The sequence below is a fragment of the Falco peregrinus genome, chromosome 11 (genome assembly GCF_023634155.1).
Source record: "Falco peregrinus isolate bFalPer1 chromosome 11, bFalPer1.pri, whole genome shotgun sequence".
In the NCBI taxonomy this organism is placed as follows: Eukaryota; Metazoa; Chordata; class Aves; order Falconiformes; family Falconidae; genus Falco; species Falco peregrinus.
The window spans coordinates 15,112,050-15,131,639 of record NC_073731.1 but is presented as its reverse complement, the minus strand read 5'-3'; the positions used below and the strand labels follow the sequence as shown (position 1 = coordinate 15,131,639).

The 19,590-nt window shown below is 39.8% G+C and overlaps 1 long non-coding RNA gene across 8 annotated transcripts in view; it reads left to right on the top strand.

The window, feature by feature from the left end:
* LOC114012538 (uncharacterized) overlaps positions 1-5,867 on the top strand; it is a 57,315-nt gene extending 51,448 nt beyond the window's left edge. For all 8 annotated transcript variants that reach the window (XR_008749278.1, XR_008749279.1, XR_008749280.1 and 5 more), the window contains one exon: positions 4,239-5,867. This is a non-coding gene — a long non-coding RNA (uncharacterized LOC114012538). The remainder of the gene's footprint in view (positions 1-4,238) is intronic.
* Positions 5,868-19,590: the final 13,723 nt, after the last annotated feature.

Genomic DNA, 19,590 nt, shown 5'->3' with positions numbered 1-19,590 from the left:
TGTATATTTTTCTCTCAGTAAGCTTGGCTAGAATCTCTGCCTCCTAAAGCAGCAACAGACTGATCCGATCACTGAATTGAGGACAGATGAATAATAACTAATAATAAGCTCTGCAACACAGTAAGGGGCCTGAAAGTGGAAACCTCTACATCAGTGGAGCTGGAATGGAAAATTTTGTTAATGAAAAATTGGTTTGGAATTTATGCTTGTCTGTGTGAGCAGCTGGGCTTGCTGGAAGCACAGGGGGATGCAGCTACTTTATTAGTTAGACCTTTTGCTCTCCCCCCCTTGTTTTAATTAAATGAAGACATTTGATAATGAAAACCTTTTAGGTACAGGCAGGAAGCTCATCCCATGCTTAGTCTTGCTGGCAGTCACTCAAGGGTTGGTTTTTGCTGCAGTCAGCAGCAACACGTGTCATGAATTCAGGCAGACTTTTGTTCTGATGACTGTATTCACAGCCACAAGAAACTGCACAGAAATCAGAGAGCATTGTAATAAATTTGCTTCTTCCTGCCCTGCTTCTGCTCTCAGAGCTTGTGAATTCATTGGAGTAAGTCAGCAAGGTATAAAATGCTCGAAGACAAAGAACTCAGAATATGCACCTATATAAACACTTGTATATATGTGTATAGGTACATGTATATACATGCATTGTAAACAAACACATGCATAATGTACAAAAAATGTGTGTATACAGAGAGGATTTCTGCTGGTGTCTACCCTCAAATACCTGTTCAACACACATGTCCTCTGCAAGTCTTGCAGTGTTGACCTGATACAGCTCTTGTACTTCCAGTTCGTTCCAGTACAGTACATGTCATTTTTGTTTGATAGTAAATTTGAGGAAGACTTATAAGCTTGGCTGCTTTTTACTTCTACATAGTAAATTAACTGCTAGGTTTTCATTGCAGTTCTTTTGCTTTTACTGTGCTTAGTTACAGGCTTGACTCAGAATGATTGGCCCAATTGTCTCTAGAACACAGAACTGGCATGTAGTAATTGTGTTCTTTTCAGTTTTCAAGTGTTTGTATGACATCCTAGCTCTGCCAGAAAATCTAATAGGAAATAATAGGCCCAACTGAGCTCTGTGTAGCTCAACTGAATTTAAACTAAAGTACTTCAAGGAAAAAAATAGGTTTTTAATTATGATTATAACTCTGTCTTATTATTTGCTCTTCATAATATCATGGTGATTTTAAAACATAATCGATAGGCCCTTGTCTGGAATCCTACCGAGTACAACACAAGGACAAGAGAGATAGGAACTCCATTTGTACAGCAAATGTACAGCTCAGCAGAGCACGTAAATCCAAACAAAACTCAAGGTATACAATTATATTCTGTTGCCTTCTATGTCTGGGTACTTTCCCTACTCAAGTCCTGATAGATTCAATCAGCACTGTCAGCATGGTCAGTCACAATGATGTATGGATATTTCCCCCCCACCTCTGAGAACTTCTGGTTTCTACTGTAACCCAGAAGAAGCACAAATACTGTGAGAAGGATTCTACCACGATAATTGGTTCACTCAGAAACTGCCCAGAACTCTAGTCATGTTGAACATTAAGTCCATTCTTTTTCAAATGCCACGTTTTCAGATAAGCGTTATGTACTTGGTACTCATCTGATGTAGAGCAAAGCACCTTAAGAAGAAGAAAGTGAAATGATAACGTGGCAATCATATTCTAGGCAAGTAATTGGGAGCTCCACATCAAAAATTCAATCAGCATTATTTTAGGCTAGATTTTAAAAATGTGGTGTCAGACCTCACAAATGTGGGAAGTGATAATTCTATTCTGATCCGTGTACCTATTCATATGATATTGGCATTAAACCATACTAAGTTACAAATAACCATCCATGTACATTCTGAATTTGTCCAGCCCCATCTGTGCCACTGGCATGATTCTTTACTTCTGAACCAGAGCCTGGCAGCAGGATGTACCTGGTTTTTATACAAAAACATTCCATTTTCAAACCAGGGAGAACACTTTTGTAACAGCTGGGACTATTTTTCTGTTATCAAAATTTTATATAGGTAATGAAACAGTTGAGGCAATAGGCTGCAGCAAGGCCAGAAAGGTGGGTGGCTGTCTAACTGTTGCAGTTCACAGCCAGTCTAACAGAACCATGGGCAAGTGTTTTTTGTGAAAGTGCTTCCTCAGTCATGTTCCACAAGCCAGTAGTTGCATGTGAGATAACCCTTAGTGAATTTGACTGCTTGGATGCCTGGCACATTAAGAAAAAGTCCTTTTCTTCATTCTGGATGCATATGTTGATAGTAGAGTTAGTAGCGGTGTAAAGATCCAGAAGTTTAGGAGCTTCTAGCAAAACTTTAATATTGTGGTTTTAGGTTATCTGCGAATAATGTGAAATATGAGACTGTTTTGCCATGATTCAGAAATTAAAAATGGGAGTGTGGGCTAAATGCATCAGATGAAGTGTTCATAATGCATAATTCAAGTATCGGAAAGACAATATTCCCATCAGTTTCGAAAGATTGGTCGTATCTGTTTTGGTTTGCCTTCATCTCTTTTTTTTTTTTTTTTTTTTTTTTTTTCCTCTTTGCCTTTTCTTTTTATGTAACTGCTGTCATCACTAGATATATAACAGCTTTCAGCTCTAAAGAAATAACAGTAATCCTCGCCCTACATATCAATAACCTTTGGTCAACAGATTGATTGAATATTTCATGGTATCCATAGTCTTAATTTATGATTGCAGGGTAACTGAGACAGAATCCCTTTAAAATCCTCTGGTGCAGATTCTAATAAAGAATCTCTTTTTTTTTACTAGCACTTCTCTTCTTCAGTGGGAAAATAATCAGCATATTTTATGGGCGCTGATACGTACAATCCCCGTATTCTCAGTGGGGCATTCTTTCTTACAGTGTTAAGAGAAATGACTGCAAACCCATGCTTGACAGCTCCATTATGCTTAGATTACCATGGACGAGCATCTTCCAGTTTTCAAACATGTCAGAAATGAACATGAGCATCCTGTTATTACTATGCATGGGAAAAGCACTGAAAAAATAGAGATCTGGGTCAGCAAGTGCACATGGAAAAACACAAATATAAGCATGCAGGTGACTCCTGATTTCTTATTTAAAGTGATTTTTGCAATCATTGCCATAATTAAGAAAACGAGAACAACTCAGTCAGACCCAAAACTTCCACCTGACAGAGTCTTCTGGGGAAGCTGCAGAAGCAGCTCACTGCAAGCAGATTTGGGAGCAGTCTTCTGTTATGTTTCAGTTGGCTCTCTAATGGTTACAAATAGGTTTAAAGTTTAACACCCCCTTCAAAATGTGTTAGCATTCACCATTACAGGTGTGGCTGCAGTTCAAGGTATTATTTGCAAACTTGTATTGTAGTCATGCTTCACCATATCCTGATACAATATGAAATGTAGCTGGGAAATATTTCCAAAGTAACAAGGTCATTTTCCTAAAATCGACCACTTTCAATACTGCCTTTTAATTTTCAAGGACTTCTTCCCACAATTAAATAGACATTTTTCAGTGCATTATTTCCCTTGCCCTTCTCCCCACTCTCCATCCTCCCTCAGCACTCAAAAGAAAAGTCAAAGAATAAATGTTTGACTAAAAAATGTCCATCTGCAGCCAACAGAATGAAAACTACACTGATTTTTGTGACAACTTATGACCTCTGGTCCTGGGGTGCACCGCTGCAGGGACAGTGAGAAAGGAAAACGTTGTTCACTGCCTCTCCTTGATTTTTCAACCAAACACTCTTTATGGATTTGGGAGGTTCACCCAGGCAGTAAACCTCCAGAAATGTCCACCTCCTGTCCATGTATTTGTCAGGTGAGGATGGCTCCCCGAACAGTTGAAAGTTTCTTGCTTGCACATTTACCGGTGGCTAGTCTAGTAAACATTTGTTCAGATGTTCTGTGTTACTGTATTTCAGTGCCTTGTACAAATAGGAAGAGCAAGTGAATTTTGATCAGACATACAAAGATTACAGCAGTGACTGCAATCACTCTTCCTTTATCATTGCCGTGTTTCTACCACTGACATAGGAAGTGTGGTGGGGATAATCATCATGTATAAGCTGGGGCTCAAACCACTGGTGTTTGAGGCCCATTAGAGCACCAACCTGAAAGATCCCATAGTTAGGAACAGAGACTGAAGATCCAGGGCCTCAGCAATGCTCAGAATTTTGGTAGAGCCCCAGGTAGCAGCGTTCATATGTTCATCTTTTGACCCATAGTGAGGCTGATGCACAGAGCCCCGTGAAAGACAACCTGACCTCAACACACCTGGATCTGTGGCTTCCTCATCTGGGCTGCCAGGGCGGAGTGACCAGCCTTGAGCCTCAGCAGCCAGAAATCATCACGAGAGCAGAACAGCTGGTGTGTGCTACCCAAACCCACATCTTGGGAACCAGCAGGAGCCCTCAGCTGAAACATGGATGCTTATTAGAGCAGGACCCTGCCACATGTGTCCCTGGCTGGGCTCCTTGGCAGCTCTGCAGTGACAGCAGATAGCTGGGCTGTGTAACTGGCCCCAGGAGAAGGTTAATCCTCTCTGTTCAAACAGCTGGATGCACAGTACCGGCACTGTACTTGGAACAAAAGAGGAAAAAGAGCAAAGGGTTTAATCTGCTCTGACACAGCAGAGTCCTTTTATGTTCAGATGGCAACTTGTTGATGAAGAGGGCTACTGCAGAGTGATGACTTCTCACTCCTTTAATTTTACCTATAATTTTTGATTCATGTGTGATTTCAATAAATTAAAGAACAGTACTGCTAATCCAAGGAAGGCACATTTTTTTCCACACAGTGCTGTCTGACCTTTTGTGCTGAATATCAGTAACTGAATATATATCCAATACACCATCTTTTTAGAATTTAGAGAAGTCAGATTTTAGAAGTTTAATATCTCTATCATCAGTAATATGTGTCAAATAATGCCTGCCTATACTAAGTTAACCTAAATTCTTCCTCCAGAGTAAATCCTGTTCACTAAAGAAGACCACTTCTACCTCCTTTCCTCCAATATACAGGATTGCAAATCTTTATCAGTTCATTACAGATAAAAGAGTCACTTGCTTCTGAAGCATCACAGATGTGCAAGAGAAAGTACTGAACATGACAGACCATTGGTGCCTAACAGGGAATGAAACAAAAGATAGGCTTAATTGTAAAAGCTTGGGAGCCAACAGATTTGGCATTTCTACTGAGATGTATCAATTCTCACTCAACCTTTCATTTCTGTGACTGTAAAAGGGATTTTTGCTATCAACTTCCATGGCAACAGAATCAGGCTGCTGATGTCTTTTGACTCAGTTTCCCAGTCAATAAAATAAAAAGGCCTGTACCTCTTTCATGGGTGTATAAACACACTAATGCTGGCCCTGCATGCTGAGAGCCGTGTATTTGATTCCAGAGTGTTATTGAAACTGATTGATGCAACTCATTACCGGGCTGTAGGCCAGACCAGCTTTTAAGTCCTTTCCATGGCAGCAAATTTGGGCCGTATAATAAACACAGCCATGCTTATAAGCAGATCTGTCATAAATATAACACATCTGTGATCACAAAAGCATAAGTTTATAGAGCAAAGCAGAAGGAGCAGTGAGGTGGAGGGACTGGACCCTTGCCGATGTTGGTGGTAAGCCCTGGTCAGTAGGGCACATGTCCTTGTCCCATGCGAGGGCAGACCTCTGCATTGCTTTCCCTGCTCTCAGGCTGCTGCTGTGTCTGCTGAAACATCTAAGTAGAAACATGTCTGCATGATTGTGCATGAAGGTACACACTTATCCATGGGTGGATTGCAAAGGGGCTTGAAGGGAATGCAAGCACTCAGATCACATTGTAATACAAGTTCTCCATATATGATTCAGCTGATGATAATTTCTTCTTTGTTGGGGTTATTTACATATTCTACTCAGTTAAAAGAAAAAGAAAAAAAAAAGAAACCACAAATCCTTTCAAAATTTAAACAAGTTTGAAATAAACAAGGCCAAGATAAAACTCATATTCAAAGATCTTGGCAGGAAATTCATGTGGGGTAAAAGACTGTTAGTTCACCCTGTCTCACTTTCCAAAACATTTTTATTACTGCATTACTTTTCCCATTTTCCATATCTTTGCTCCTGAATAATGTAGTTTAAAGAGTGGAATCTAGTTTATTTCAGCCCTGGGGCCCCACCCTGTCATGTTTCATTACATCAGTTTCTATAATCATCATATATATTTTTCAGCCTCATCTTACACAAACTGCTCTCTCTTGCTATTTACATTTTAATGTCCACTTCAGCATCTGCAAGTTTCTTTCAACCTTCTACTGCCTGTATTTATGTAGGACCTCCAAATATTGTTGCTGCACCGTGGGAAATTCAGTGGCACAGAAATGGAACTGTGACCTTGTCCCAGAGCTGACACAGTACGGAAATCTGACCTTCACTTACTCTGCCACAGAGGGGCTCGCTGATGGTGAAGCTTTAGCAGTTCTCAGCACAAGCAATAGCCGAGTTTTTCTACTCCTGTGTGACACAGAGCTCAGCTATAAAAAAATCTGCCATCTGCTGAAAGGTCATGCTCTGATTTAACATCCCTGAGGACTACTTTTTCCATTCAAGCTATGCCTACATCGCTAAAGGCACCTGTCTCAGGGAGCTATCCTGAGCAGCCAGGCATAGTACTGTAGACTGGCTCTTATCCTTACTGCACAGCACGGCCAGCTTTTGGAGAAACCTCAGCTTATTTTTTCACCTACTATGAGCCCCATATATTCATGAGTCCTCTGTGTGTACACCTTTGGGATAATTCTATTTGCATCTGTGATTTATCAATCCAAAGTGCCTGAAACATTATGGCATACCAAATGCATGGGTTTTATACCATGATATCAAGCATGTGTGATGTGGAACATAGCATAAGAGGGAGAGTGGGAAATGGGGGGGCAAGGCCTGCTGAGGTAATGATGAAAGACTATGTGCAGCAGAAAGAGCCAAGTCTGTTGTGGAGGGGTCCAAACTGCTGTCCAGCAAACAGTCACAAAGACAATTAAGGGCCTGGAGCATCTCCTCTGTGAGGAGAGACTGAGAGAGCTAGGACTGCTCAGCCTGAGACAAGAAGGCTCTTGAGGAGATCTTATCAATGTATATAAATACCTGAAGTGAGGGTGCAAAGAAGAGAGAGCCTCAGTGGTGCCCAGGCGACAGGCACAAACTGAAACTCAGGAGGTTCCCTTTGAACATCAGGAAACTCACTTTGACTGTGAGGGTGATCAGGCACTGGCACAGGTTACCCAGGGAGGTGGTGATGTCTCCATCTCTGGAGATATTCAAAAGCCATTTGGAGATGGTCCTGGCCAACCTGCTTTAGGTAGCCCTGTTTGAGGAGGTGGGTTGGACAAGATGACCTCCAGAGGTGCCTTCCAACCTCAACCACTCTGTGATTTTGTGAAACCTTTACCAGGATTGAATTATCTGAAAACACTAAAAGGTACCTTTTTATGTTCAAAAGAATTTAGTTTCCTAGGCATGTAGTAGAAATAATGATGCTTATTAAAGATGAACCAATTCAAATGATTTAAAGTACATAATTCAGTGAAGAAGGCTGAAATTGTACTCTAAAATTTGAATGTGACAGAGAATATGTAAGTTAGAAAGTTTTCAGGGGAATTCACAAGTCTGTTCAAAGCTCATATTTTTCATCTGTTGGGCTCAACGTACCTGGCTAAAATTAGGACTGATTTTTCTTCACCTCTGATATAACAAGACATATTTCATTAAAGTAAAAATTGAAAGTCTTACCAAAGAAGAGTGATGACTCCACAGTTGCAGCAAAAAAATATTTTAAAATCAAGGCATGAACTCCTATCTCGATTTTGTAGCGAAAGATGGAGCTTATCAGAAAAAAAATCTGGTAATCAATTTAGTCTTTTGCAAGGAAAAGAAAGAAGAGAATGAAGGAAATGTAAATAAAAAGCACAACCACTTAGCACTGATTGTGCTGGTAAGACTTTTCTCTGTGATGCTCCATACCTGTCAGCACCTCTTTAAATGTGAAAAATAAGAAGAGTAGTGTGTTTTTTAAATGCTTAAACTACACTTTATTTTATCTTTCTGTGGAGGTGCAAAGTTTGACGGCACTCTCTTCCCACAGGCTGCAGGATTCATGCCAAAACCCTCCTCCACATGGTAGAGAGTATTTCAGCTGCTTTTACTGAAATCAGCACATTTCCTTTAAAGCTGCTGTGGCCTTTAATTGAGATATCTCCTTTTTTTATTTTGTTTTTGTTAAGCTGACACAAAGGGCAGAACTTCAGATCACTGTATGAGAAACTTCCCAGTTTCTCCTGAAATAGTTTTGTAGTCAGCACACTATCTCAGTATGTGCAGCAGTATACATCCATCTAGCTAGTCATCCATTGATTCCTAACATTCTTTTAGCTTTCTACCCATACATACCATACACATCTACTACCTGGTTCACCCATTTATTCCTGTAAAGAGGCATTCATCATAAGAAATCAAAGTGTGTACCGATGTTCCTCTCCTATATTCACTGCCCCACAAAGCTGTGAATATTGGGCAGTTTGACTGAGGTCTGTGATTTAAGATTTCATGAGCTAAGTAACGTAAACCCTGATACTATGCAGCCTGAGAATCAGTTTCAGGTTATCTCTCCTCTCTGTTTCCACTGGGCAGCCTCAGTGATGTTAAAAGTTTTCCTAATATCCGTTTTCTAAGTGAGGTGCCACAGGGCTAGTTAAGAGCTGTTGATGGGAAAAAGGTTTGAAAATAAGACATAGGACACACAGCTAAGCAGTGTACAAATCCCTGCTTCAAGACAGCTAGCCAGGATTCAAAGTTGCAAAGACAAGTACTGGTGATGAGCAGCTGGCTAACATCATATACAAAGTTGTGGAAAAGAAGCCTCTTTTAGTGAAGCACTCTTTTTAGAGCATGAGGATCACCAGGCCAGTACAGAGCTAACAAATCCCGATGAAGGACCTAAAAGGAAAACAGTGCAGCAAGCATTCATAGATGCAGTAGCTCAACCTAAAAGCAACTAAAACCTTGATGCTACTCCAGAAACACACTTCTGTGAGCACAATGAAGAACCATTTCCCTTAAACTGAATCAATCTGTTCTTACATCAAAACTAAACAGTGTAATTCCCAGAATTACTCTTTTTATCAATCTGTTGTACTGTCCATTGTCTACTTAGCAGGTTCTCCAGCCCTCCACTGTCAATTTACTTCAACACGTTTAAAGAAATTCTATACATATATTCATAAAATCCAGTTTTCAATCAAATGCATGTGGTGAGATGGAAGATATTTAAAATGCAAAATCAGAAGTGGTTCATATTTTCTGCAGAAATAACATGAGATCTGAATTTAAATCTAGCTTTCAGTCATAAATCATCCTTGTGATACAACACAGTGAACTGTACTGTCACAGCTGAATGTCTGTACCACTGGGAAGAACCTGAAATACAAACCTGGATCTGAAATACAAATCTAGACACAGGTGTGTATCTTAAACCTCTGTTGTCTTCTTACTGGCCAAGAAGCAAGAACAAGTCAACTGATAAAGATAAAATGATAAACAAGAATTGTAGTTCAACACAGAAATCCTTTCGATTTTAGTATTTTCATGTTTTTAGTATGTCTAGCACTAACTCCTACTGCACTTTTGATAGTAAATCATACCTATTACTTCTCAGAGGCATCCATCCAGGTTTTCCTGCTAGGCTCCCTTCTTTACAACTGATGTCTCTCTCAGACCCATGCCCTTAAAGCACGGATATTCTTCACAGCTGGGGTGAAACGCATTTCCTCTTTGTTATTCAAGAATGAGGGAACACTGAAATGTTTGGCTACATTTTTGCATTTCTGGAAACAGCAGAAATGCCTGGGAAAGAAGATAATTATGGGAGATTAATTGTGGAAGAGGGGGAAATGCATTTGCTGAACAGTGATGTTGACAAGGATAAGAATGCACAAGGGAAGAAATCAACAGTCAGTAAAAACTGGTGCTTGAGCATGCAGTCGAATACAGGGGCAAAGGTGTTTACTCCATTACCTAAGATTGTTATTCAAATGACCTTTAATTTTTTCCAAGTTTATGCTTATCAAAAGGAGGAGCAGTATGCCATGTTGACAGCTACTGAGGCAATCTCAAGAAATGTGGGCTGAGAGAATAGTCATACATTCCTCCAAGGAAGGATTTTGTTGTAGTGGTTTCAAATATTTCTCATTTCTTAGATGGGACAAATTTTTCAGTAATAGACTTTCTTGGAAGATTAGGGCCCACTTCCTTTTGTTTATAAATTCATGTGCTCTGTTGTCGGAAAGGACCACTATAATCACCTAGTTTGAAAATTTCTGTGCAGAGGCCATGGCATTTTTTTCCTAGAGACTGGACTAAAAGGTGCCCAAAACCAAAGCTTTTCCTGAAAGACTCTATGCAGTGGCAAATCTATCACCTCCACCATGGAAAATCTTCCAATGCTTAATTAACCTTAGTGTTCAAAAATGTGTTTTATTTCGAGCTTGAATTTCTATGACTTCCAGCAAATTGGATTTCAATATATCTCTGCCTGAAAAACTGCAAATCTTCACATTATCAAAGCTTTCCATGTCTAAGGACCTCAAAAAAATAGTCATGTAATTCTTCAATCTTTGCTTTGCTAAACTGCATAGAATAAACTTCTTGAAGTTCACATGGGAAGAGTTTTTCCAGCCCTATTCTTTGGGGCTCTTCTTTAAGTGTAAAGGCTTTGTAGCTAAAAGTGATTTCAAAGGGGCTGGCAAACGCTGAGTATTCTCTTACTAGCAAGCAGTAATCACAGGGTGCACTGAAAATTTCAAGAGTCCACCTTGGGCATCCCTAGGTGCTAGTGACCTTCTCCTGTTAGACTGCAAGCCCTGTATCAAACTGTAAAGTAGGAGCCATGGCTGGGGAGAGAAACCTCCAGCTGACAGACATTAGTTGTGGTAGGATTTGCTTGCCTAAACATGGGTGTGTAATCCTGTTCAGATTGCTAGGACACATCCCACGTGGTCCCAGGCGCTCTTCTAAAAGGTTTGGGTTTCTTGTATGTTCTGTGCCATATCTACCAGTCCCAAGCAGCTGAATCCAGTTCCTTAGGATACTTGAAATAGCACCTGATTTTTTAATTTCTCTGTTAAATGAATTGAATCTCACCTTCTGCATCATGTCAGAGTAATTCAGAAAAATTATGAGATTTAACAGCATCCTTAGAATTTTGTCATTCTGAAGGGTCTATGCCGATGATGAATTTTGCCAGGAAAATATACCAAAACAATCAACCAAAAGGAGTAGAGTTGTACCTATAAATTATTTTACTAGTGAAGTTTTTGCTTGGTGATAATCTCTATTAACTATTGTGTTTTCAGCTCTGCTAGTGAGAGTTTTAATCCACTGTTCATTCCATTTTTCAGGGCACAGTGTGCCCTGTTCATTCCATTTTTTTTTCTCTCAAGATACTATGTAGCACTAAATCAAATTCCCTGCAGAAATCAAACAAATCCATTGTATCAATAAAGTGATTTTCACTAACCTGACTTGCAATTTTGTAATTCTTCTAAAAGAATAAAGATTTGTTTGACAAGGCCTACTTTCCACAAAACTAAGTGGCCTGGTATTATTTACGTTTTTATTTTATGATGCTTCATTAATAAAGTCCCAAAATAATTGTTCCATTAACTTAGCCATCACTGAATCAGCCTAGGTGATCTACTGTTCACCCATCTATCTCCTTTTTCCCTTTTAACATATCTAAATCATATAAATGGCAGTCCTCCAGCATTTTAGTCTTTTTTTTTTTCTTTTTCAAGAGATATTAGATATTAACATAAGCTGTTTACAAAACTCCATAGCTTGTTTACTACTCTTGCAGAAATTATCTTAACCTACTGATTTTAAAATGTTTATTTTCAACACATGCTGTTTAATACTAGCCCTTCTTGTGGCGAATGAGCCTTATTGCCTATTTCCATTGTTGCATAAGCCAGGTAAATCTCTCTGCTTCAACCTAGACCTTCCCAGGCAAGAACAAAAATCAGTGCTGAGAAAAACAGTTTATGCATGTACACGATGGATATAATTCTGAAGTTTCTCAGGGACCAGGGACCATTCTTGCGGTTTCCCTGTTGTCTTTCAGGTCATCACTGCTTCTGAAAACACTTTCACAAGATTAACGGTATCATAGCCAAGCACTGTGCACCGACATGTATTCTGTTCTCTTGTACCTAAGGCATAGGACTCTGAATTTAATATTCTGGATTGCATTCATATCTCTCTGACTAGCGTGGAAAACATCATTGTCTCAGCTCATTTTAACTCCTTGTGCTCATTTCCTCTCTCATGTTTTTTTCTGAGTGTACATTCAGCTGTAAACTCTGGGAAACGAACTGTCTTGTGTAGTCAGTAATACCTACAGAGCTCCTATTAAAATTAGGGCCTTAATGTGGTACCGCCACACAAATAATTGATCACACCAACGACTGGCTGATAGGACAGGCTGGTGGTGGTATAACTCAGATGAAATCCTTTACATCCTTGCAGCTTTCATCTCATCAGAGAGCTCTTGAAACACCACAGCCAGTTGGTTACAGAGAACATGTATCCCAGCTGCATGTTTGAAATTTTAATTAGAATGTAAAGCAGATGCCAGCTATTTATTGTTCTGGGCAATGATTTCTGTCTTCCAACAGCAACCTAAATACAAAGTGTTTTACAAAACCCAACCACATCTGTAATTCATTATTTCAAATTTATTTCTTCCCCTCTTTCTTGTGCCATCTCATGTATAGCTTTTCTTCCTTTCCCTTTTTTCTCTCTAAGTGGAAAACTGAATGCAATGCTTTATGTATAAATTATATATATAAGAAATAAAAATGGTGTATATGCATTTATAGTTACCAACTTAAGCTACAACAAATCCTTCTTCCCCAGCATCTCAGCTGCACTCTTCCCTTTCCCCTATACTGCCCCATGGTGCAGGAACAGGCACTTCACCCAGGGTATTTTTAAGGAGCCTCCGCACCCAGTAACGTGGCTCAGCAACAAACCTTTAGAAATAAAGGACTGTGTAGGCAAGCAAAATTGTTGCACATGTGAAAATCAAAGATGGCAGATACAAATATGTGTGTGAGATGAGTGTGAAGGCCCAATCTGGAGGTGACAGGAGAGGCACTGTACAGCCAAACACTGATTTCTCAGAAAACACACAACCGTGTGCTGCAAAGGGGATTTTAGACCTTGAACCTCTAAAAAAGGTTTCAAGAAATCTTTTATCAAGAAAAGTCCCACTTAAAACCATTTAAGTGGGACTCATAATGTTACCACGACCTCTTCAGGATACAGAACTAACCTTCTATGTTTTAAAATGTTTTTTTTCTCAGATTTCTCTCTTCTAGCCCTTTGGCTTCAGCTGTATTTGCTTCAACTCACTACCTTGATGGACACAGTAGGCTACATGCAAAGGTGATGTTTTAAGTATAGAGGGTGTGAGCGGAACATAATAGTGGCAGGCTGTGATGAGTCTAAGAACTCATCTGTACAACCTCATTCATTTTGAAGAGCTACTGACATTGGTGTCATTACTTGCACAGTCCAAATATTCACCAATGTTATGGCTGCGCATTCCAGGCCAGGACAGAGACATCGTTCTGCCTTCTTACCCATGCTGAGAATTGCTTTGATATAAAATAGTCACATTCAGTAAAAATGATTGTTCAGATAAATAAAACTGTCAGACTCTGTATCCCCATAGCATCAAGACAGCCCAGTCACTTCTGTGGGCTGTCTCAGTGCCCGGTTCTTAAGACCATTGAATATACCAGCCTTAAACTCCTTGTAAGTTGCTGGTGTGCTTCAATCTTAACATGTAACATCTGTAATCCTACACTCCTGTACAAATTCTGTCTAGAATATTAATTTCTAGCATTGCAGCTCTAGCAGTATGTTTGCAATGTGAATAAAGATCAGTGATTTACAATGCCAAAACTGATCAGATGTATTTTGATGACAGAATGATTCACTGTATTTTTTTTTCTCAAAAGCTTTTAAAATATATATGAGTTATCTACTGATTCGAAACACAATTCAGAAGTCATAACTATGGGGAAAATAATGGCGTTTTTTGTTCAATTTATGAAGTAGCAACAGCAAGTTCTTAGAGAATTCCCAAAACAAAGGGGGAAAAAAGAAAAAAAAAAAAAAAAAAAGGCTGTTAACCAGACACTACATGGATGGATAAAGCCTCAAACAGTGTCATGTTGATAAGAAGGACTGAAACGAGTAGAAAGGAAAAGAAAGGTACCTCTGCTAAACAAAGCGTGATATAAAATTGATATGGCATGTCCCAGTGAACATTCAAGGCTCTCCTTGTACGGTGCTTGGAACAGCTGAAATTAAACATTACAGGTTACCAGAAATGCTAAATACAGTGGCTGGCTTAGGAAACTCCTATACTGGAAAAGTTGCAGAATCCTAAAACCTGGACCAGACGGAGCAAGACTGGGGTATTGAGCAGGACAGGCTATGGTGGGAGCTGGAAGGAACATGAGTATATTCTGGCTTCAGAACACGTTTAACCCAGTATTCTGCCCTCAACACTGTTCCCTAGCAGAAACCCAGGAAAAGCGAGACCAGGAAAAGCAAGGATGATACTTTCTACTCTAATACTTGTCTATGGATTTCCTGTGCATTTTGTGATTTCTTTATTTAGCAATCACCAATTAATATCTCCACCAAGTTCCTCTCCCATCTTCCACTGAGCCTGTGTAAATTGTTTCTACCTGTGATACCCTTGGGCAAGGAGTCCCTTGCATGGAGAAGCTCTGATCACGGAGAAGCACTTACTCTTGGCATTGCACTAGCACATGTTTTAATAACACCTTTTATCAAGGAAGAGGTGTTTTAATCTTCCACAGTCACGCAGAAATTCCTAAGAGTGGAATGCTGTAAGAGATGCAGATTGAATCAGATGAAACACGGCAGAAGTCACAAATGCACGTCTCTACCTCACTAACAGCTCACAGCATTAGTAATGCTAACAACCCAAATAACTTCATGCTTTTGGAGACTAACACAGCTTTATTCTTCACTTTCCTTTGACATTTGAAAAACTCAGCAAGCTATAAGGCCCGAAGCAAATTACCTTGGAACTGGAATGGGGCATCTCCGCCTGGTCTGTCGTTATCACAACCAAAAATGGCTGTCAGCAAAATCATTTTCCCCCGCTCAGTGAATTGCACTGCTCCATTTCTAGGGTCAGTGATCTCAGTGAGGGGAAAGCTAATTGCTGGTAGCTACCACCAGAGATAAGACACATACCCCAGCAAGCAACCCAGTATGTATCAAATAGGCAGAGAAAGAGAGAGAACCCAGTCAGCATCAAATCATGAAATCCTATGACTCCTCTATATCTACAAAATACTCAGTTGATTCACTTGCAGTGCCCTGCCTTAGACAGCAGAGTCTTAGACAGGTAAAATATTGCACAGACATAACACAGCAAAAATGACTGCATGTCTTTTTAGCTGAACTTGATAAATCCAGTTAGCTGACAGATGAAGGCAAATAGTTCTGGCAACACCAGCACAGTCTGACAGCAGAGCAAGAAATTTTCATTTAGCTCCTTGCAAATGGTCTCAGTCTCAGTGGGCATCATGACTGTATGAAGATGCCCATTCATTCCAGCTATAACAATATTGCCCTAAAGCAAAGTTGGTTTTCAGCAGTTAGTTTGACTTCCACTTAACCTCTTCCTAATACCAATAGTTTGGAACCATTTAGTGAAAGCAAAGTCATGTATAGCAATTGTATTTCTCCCATGAAGAAGATAAAATATGTTTTCACATTCAATCTTAAACAATAATAACAGAAGATTATGACCTTTTATAGATGAGGCAAAGGAGCAATTAAATAAATCAATAAAAGTTTAAAGAAAAGACAGAAACCCCACCCAAACTAAGTCCAGACTGATATGAAACCCATGTCTATAAAGTGACTAAAGCACATAGACTCTACAACTTAGCAGGATCTGTGAGTATCAGATCACATATTATCCACTGGCACAATGAGATCCAAATATCAGAAAAGCACAAGCTGTGGATGGTTTAGTCCTGCAGTGAGAATATACCCTTAAATACAATAGACCAAGTACTATACCAGGAATTTTTTAAAATGTTTTTTAAAAAAACTGGTATGGTGACCAGGGCACGTGATTACAATGGCCAGATGTGGTGCATCAATAAAAACTACCAGAATATTAGGATTTTCCAGTATATGGAGGGTAGAGGGTGAGGCTAATTTGCCATAAAAGAGATTAAAAACTCAGTCATGGGGGTATGGAAATGAAACTGCATTACTAAAACAAATTGCTGTTCACAGAAGTATCTGGCCAGAAGTAATTTTTAAGGCAGGGCTAGGAATTGGGAGCCAGGTCAGAGCCCGGACCAGAGGAATGAATAGCTCTGCTGAACCAAGCATAGATATTGCAGCAGCCCTGGAAATATTTCCCATTTAACAGGACATCGTAGTGACCCACACCACCCCCAGCAGGATCTGTGCCTTTGGCTTGAGAACAGCTTCTGTCTCACTGTTGCTTTTCCAGCAGTTTGGTTAGAAAAAAGCTTGCAGGGATGTGTATTACTTCTTGTGTTACCAGTACTCAGGTTAAACCTATGCGTTTCCAGCTTGTTCTGTTGACTCAACATGCTCTCAACCTTTCCCTTCAAGAAACCTCAACCACAAAAGCAAGAGCAAGGAACTTGAGGGTACCACCTTGAAGTGGCTACAAATAACTTGTTCATCTGTTTGTGCAGCAGCCTGAGAGCTCTTGAATCCCATTGAGATGATTAAGGACTCGGCACCTCAGAACAGCCACCTTGCATGCATCGCAGGCTGGGAAGCAAGGGCCGCTGAAGATACCTCTGAGGATGCTGTCTTATGCTTTTTTACTCCCAGCTTTCTCAGACATTAAGAAGGGTAATACTGAAAGTTGTGAAACTTACTAAGCTTTACAGACTCTTTGAGAACCTCAAACAAAAGTACTACACTGGCAAAGAGGACGATTTATGCTTGTTGCCTGTACTGCTGGAGCAAGCTTGCGTAAGGCTGCTCACAAGCATGAGGGTGTTCAGAAGTTAATACAGGAGGAATACTCCAAAACCATCACTCACAGACTCTGAGTCCCATCCCCCTTATATCACTGCCAGTGCAGAATAACTCAGATGACCTGACCGGAATGGAAGTGTAAGTAGAAAACAATTTGGTCCCTGAATCAGCCAAAATACCAGCTCTGTCTTCAAACATCCATAGCCCTGATGACTGTACTGTCTATAATTGGATGAAAAGAGAGCCATATTGCCATGTGAAGCCTGACATGCCCACTGATAGAATCCTGCTCTCACAGTGCCCTGTTGCTCCAGGCAGGCTGCAGCTCCACCAGCAGCTGTGCAGGAGGCATCCCCTGCAGCAGCCTGGGGTTTGGTGGCTTGCTTTTCTTGTCTTTATTACACAGCGCCACTCATTAAACCTAAGATGCAAACAAATAGATTATTCTTATTACATCAATTATACATTCCCTAATGGAGCCAGAGAGAGCGCAGCTGCCAGGAAACCCTTTCTTTGCAAAGACCATGCAGCAGCTTTGTTTCAGAGTTTCTTTCTCTCTTAGATATTATTTCTTTATGAGAGTTCTCTATTCTGTGTTAGTAGTGATGCCTGGCTAGCTGATTGCTAGGGCAGAAGTTACTTTAATTCATATTACTCCAGAGTTTCTGGTTCCTTCCAGTTGAGAATATCCATGTCTATCCATATTTTTGCTTTCTGGAGCTAGTCTTGCGAAACTGATGCATCTCAATGAACCTGTTTCCTTGATAGCCTCACTGACTTCGGTATTATTACATGAGTAATGTAATCTTATTCATGTGCTCAAGCCTTATGAAAAGAATTACCTGAGTTACTGGTGCTACAGTGTGCTTTGCTCTTACATTGTTGCTCAGGCAATAAGAAGGGATGAGGAGGGCATCCAGACATCATATTGTATGCTTTCCTGCATTTTTTGCCTTTAGCATTCTGTGGCTACCCAGGCTACAGAAAGGTAGATCTGCCGCCTGGTATTTGGGAACATTGTGGGATGGTATGGTAAACACACCATCTCGGGAGCCTGGGGGTGGTGGTGGGGTGATAAGCAGACAGAAAGAGGGTTTGGTTTACTCCACACACAGGACACCTGCCTGTATGGATGGAGATAAGAAAATGTTCTGCATCCTTCAAATGATGCTAAACATTGCCTGTTTCATTCCCAGTGCAACCAGGAACCCCAATAAGAACAATTTGCTGTGTAAGCCATAATCACACCGCTAAGACAGAATGCCTCCCAGCATCCCTATGGGAAGTGGTTCTGTGTAAAAAACCCTACCATGGAGCAGAGTCCACAAGAAAAGCGCACCTCATAGGCCATAGCTACTAAAGACACTTGATGTGTGCCTCAAAAATGCCATTGTACTATCAAAAGCAGTGTGAACTGAAGGCTTAGTTAAGCTTGAGGTCCTTTGAAAATCTAGTTTTAAACTAGAAACATTTCAAATCATTCAGTTTTCACACACCCCCAATACATAATACAGTTATTCTTACTTGTTGGCTTCTAAAATAGTTACCAAATAGTGGCAAACATACTCATCATTTGGAACCCAATTTATCTTTTTCAGAAGGGTGAAGGTAAAAGATGTTTGTGATTTTTCATTATCTAACGTATGCAGTGACTAACTTTCTCCATATTTTCTGTCTTCTTTTGATGTATCTTGGTATCTCCATTAAATTTTATGGAATCATTCACATATTGCTTCCATTTTTTCTTTCCTCTTTCTACACCTGGTTCTCACTCTAGGACAAACAACTCTTCTGCCACAGTGGGATCAAAAGACCTGCAACTAACAAGCAAAAAAAATAAAAAGTTTGAATAAAATAAGCTTTGCAAGGCTCAAGATAAAGGACGTATGAATTTAAATCTGTCTTCAACTAAGCATATAATTACTTTGTTCCCTTGCTTTGCTACTGATCCTAAATAACACTAAATCCTCCCAGTTACAATTTTCCATAAAACAAAGTGGGATTTTTTTATTATTTTCTCCAGTATCAATGTGACTTTGCAAGATTGTGAAAAGACTGCTGATCTGCCCTGAATAGAACATAACTTGGCAAAAAACCCTCGGGTGATTGCTCAGGATCCTTATCACTTTGGTTGTTTTCCTCAAGATCATATACTTTGGCAATTAAGCTAAAAGGAATGACATGGCACAGCTTATTTCTGAAGTATTTAATTTTGGTTTAAACCTGAAACACTATACTCAGCTAAAATCTGCCATTTTCATATTTTCCAACCCACTTGAAAACCCATTTATTTATTTATTTTTAAAAGAAAAATTAACCATCAAAGTGCATAACGTTATAAAGTTCTACATACAAGTATATTATTATAAATATGCATTAGTCAATAATATTTTGAAGATTCTATTTTTAATGTGGGTGTTACAAATTCGTTAGAGATCCTCAGCATTCATGT